The following is a 3,791-nucleotide window of genomic DNA, read 5'->3' as shown; positions in this document are numbered from 1 at the left end:
CTTCTAACGTCCTGCAAAGGTTCCTGAATATTTATGAATGGACAGTTTACATTTTCTGGTGGCCAAATAGTTAAAAATCATTGTCTTAATAAATCCTTTTATAGAATTGGCCAAAGATCAGTCTTTGCAAAAGATGTTGAGAATCAGCCAATTGAACGCCTCCTGCTGGGTCGCTTTATAGTTCAGACTATTTTTGAACAACCCTTAGCCTCTAATTGGTATTATTTGGTATAATTACAGCCCCACTCGAGACTTGAGCATATAATCTAACCCGAGACTCCCAGTGCGGTACTGAGGGAGTGCTGCAGTCGGAGGTGCCGTCTTTTGGATGAGATGTTAAACTGAATCGCCGTCTGCCGTCTCAGATGGACATAAAAGATCCCATGGCACGCTATTGGACAAGAGCAGGGGAGTTCTCCCTGGGTGTTCTGGCCAATATTTATCCCTCAACCAACATCACTAAAACAGATCATCTGAAACATTATCACATTGCTGCATTTTGCCATATTGCAAATTGGTTGCTGCATTTCCTACATTATAGCAGTGACTACATTTCAAAAGTACTTCATTGGCTGTAAACCGCTTTGGGACATCCTGAGGTCATGAAAGGCGCTATAGAAATGCAAGTTCTTTCTTCCCAACAGGCAGTTATGCCTTCACTTTGATGCAAACTGCATTGTGTAATTTAGGAGCAAACTAATGCGTGAATTAGGAGGAGAGCGACGAGTTCCAGCATCAACTGTGCCCCACTGAACGCTCAATGTAACCATATTATGGATCAACACTCGGGGCCATATTATGGACCAACACTCAGGGCCATATTGAGTAGTCAGCTTTTGCTAATTTTCTCGGTTGGCTTGCATCCAATATTTCACTGTAATCAGATGGTTTCTAATGGATCAGCTTGGCTTAACTTTGACCGCCAGAGTTAATAGATTGTAAGTTCACCTCACTCCAGAACATAATCTAGGCCGACACTCCAGTGCTGCTTTGAGGGAGCACTGCATGGTCAGAATTGTGGTCCTGTGGATGAGATGTTAAACCCAAGCCTGTTCTTGTGGCTAAGGTGGACATTAAAAATCCCATGTCGCTAAAAGGAGGAGGACAGGAAGTCCTTCCAATCTCTAGGCCAAAATTTGTCCCATAGCCACCACCACCAAAAACAAAGCACATTATTAACTGGTCATCCCTCTAATTTGTGGGATCTTACTGTGTACAATTGGTTACTGCATTTGCACGCCAAAGTAATTTATTATATGTGAAGGACTTTAGGATGTTTGAGAGATGCAATAGGATGCTGTACAGAGGGCCAATAGACACAAAACTCAGAGGTTTCTGTGGGGGTGGGTTAACAATCCGTGCGCCTGAATGGTCAGGCCCGGCCCGGCCCACCCCAGATATTGGGCCACAAGCCTCATTTCCATCGAGCCGGTGAGCAGTGGAGAACAACAGGCAGCTCGCCGACGAAGCAGGACTGAAGACCAAGCCACTGTGGCGCCAACAGCTGCCCCCAGGTAAGTATGGAAGTGCGGGGGGGGGGGGTGGAGGCAGTGGTCGGGGGGTCTAGTAGTGGTTGGTGGGGGGGGGGGGATAGTGGTGGTCAGGAGAAGGGGAGGTAGTGTTGGGCGGGGACGGGGAAGAGCTGGTGAGGGGGGGGGGATAGCGGTGGTCGGGGGAGTGGGGGTAGTGTGCTGGTCGTCAGGCGGATAGCGGTAGTCGGGAGGATAGTGTTGGTCGGGGGAAAGGGGGGGGGTTGTGGTGCGTGGGGGGGGGGGGGGGGAAAAAGAGAGAGGGGCAGTAGTGATGGCCAGGGGTGGGGGAGGTGGTGGTTATCGGGGTGGGGTAGCAGCAGGGATCGGGGAGAGAGTGCCGGCCGGCAGGTTTGCATTCTTTGAGTGTGGAGTCGGATGGAGCACTTTTTAAAAACTTACTTTATTGGTTGCGGCCCTTTAAGGACCACCTATTAGGCCGCATGTAGTCCTGGTTTTCCCGAGTGCAGCTGTCACCGGCTGCCTCAGGGCAAACCACTGTTGCAGTGGGGGCCTCAAACAGGTGTTCAGGCCCTTTATTTGCATATGCAAAGGGCCTAACACCTGTTTGAGGCATGGGCACTGCAAGCTGATTTTTTGGCCTTTACCAATATGGCTGGGTCATAATGAGCGTGCGCTTGCTGCCCACTATATTGAAGGCCGTTTAGCACCTGTAAAACAGGCACTGTAAGGCTGAATTCTAGGCTTATATTTCCCTATATCATAGAATCATACAGCGTGTGCCGGCTCTTTTAAAGAGCTATCTGATTAATCCTTTCCCCATTGCCCTGCAATTTGTTTCCTTTTCAAGTATTTATCCAATTCTCATTTGAAAGTTATTATTGAATCTGCTTCCACCACTTTCAGGCAGTGCGCTCCAGATCACAACAACTCGCTGCGTAAAAAATGGTTCTCCTCATCTCCCCCTCTGGTTCTTTTGCCAATTATCTTAAATCTGTATCCGCTGGTTACCGACCCTCCTGCCACTGGAAACAGTTTATGTACTCTGTCAAAACCTTTCGTGATTTTGATCACCTCTATTAAATCTCCCCTTAACCTTCACTACTCCAAGGAGAACATAAATACATAATATATATATATATAAATAGGACCTGTTATATTACAGAGTTGCAATCAAAATCAACCAATTGGAATCAAATAAGTTTCCAATCTGGGCTACCTGGGATGTCATCTCCTCTGGTAGCACATTTCATAAGGTACACCTGGAAGGAAAGGAAAGAAAAAGGAAAGCAGACTTGCATTTATATAGCGCCTTTCACAACCACCAGACGTCTCAAAGCGCTTTACAGCCAATGAAGTACTTTTGAAGTGGAGTCACTGTTGTAATGTTGTAATGTGGGAATTTACCATTTTAACACAATGTCCACCCATTTATTTTAAGCACATTAATAATTTATGCACAAGGGAATTTACATCAATAACCTACTGTCCCATCATGAGAAATTAAACGCCCCTTCAGATTGAAATTTACTAGCGTAATTGGTATTGATGGTAGCCTAGATTGTGACCGGCCTTAAATCAGACTCGGACTTCCAAACTCGATCTTAAATGTCCAGCTCAGCAATTAGAGGCTCCAACAGGATAATCAGGGTTTATTTTAGATATATTGCCATGCCTAATGGCTGCAGTCTCTTGGGTTATATCGTTTAATGGTTGCAGTATGTTATGAAGATTTAGGTGTGTTTAATGATGTAGAAAGAATGAAAAAAAACAACTGCCGGTGCTCACTGTACTCCTACTGGGCTAAAATTAAAGGTAAATTGTAATGTTTTATCATGAGTGAGTCAAGATCACAAGATTCAATTTTAAAATTCTCATCCTTGTTTTCAAATCCCTCCAAGGTCTCATCCCCTCCCCATCTCTGTAGCTTCCTCCAGCCCTCTGAGATCTCTGCGCTCCTCCAATTCTGGCTTCTTGCGCATCCCCGATTTTAATCGCTCTGCCATTGGCGGCCGTGCCTTCAACTGCCTAGGTCCTAAGCTCTGGAATTCCTCCCTAAACCTCTCCACCTCTCTCTGCTCCTTGAAGATGCTCCTTAAAACCTACCTAAAACTTATTCATTTCTATTGATTTAACAGTGCGGTCCAACAGAGCCCTACACAGTTTAATCATAACTTCCTCTGACGTGCATTCGCCTAGTTTGATTGAATAGTTCAGTATTCCATTGGCATTATCCATTGCTGCTCCGTATTGGTTCGATATGTTAAGTGTCAAGTCTATTAAGGCTCCTAGGTCCTTTCT

The sequence above is a fragment of the Somniosus microcephalus genome, chromosome 20 (genome assembly GCF_052327205.1).
Source record: "Somniosus microcephalus isolate GS21.2 chromosome 20, FLI_Smic_1.0, whole genome shotgun sequence".
NCBI classification, from domain to species: Eukaryota; Metazoa; Chordata; class Chondrichthyes; order Squaliformes; family Somniosidae; genus Somniosus; species Somniosus microcephalus.
Note: the sequence above shows the minus strand (reverse complement) of the source record.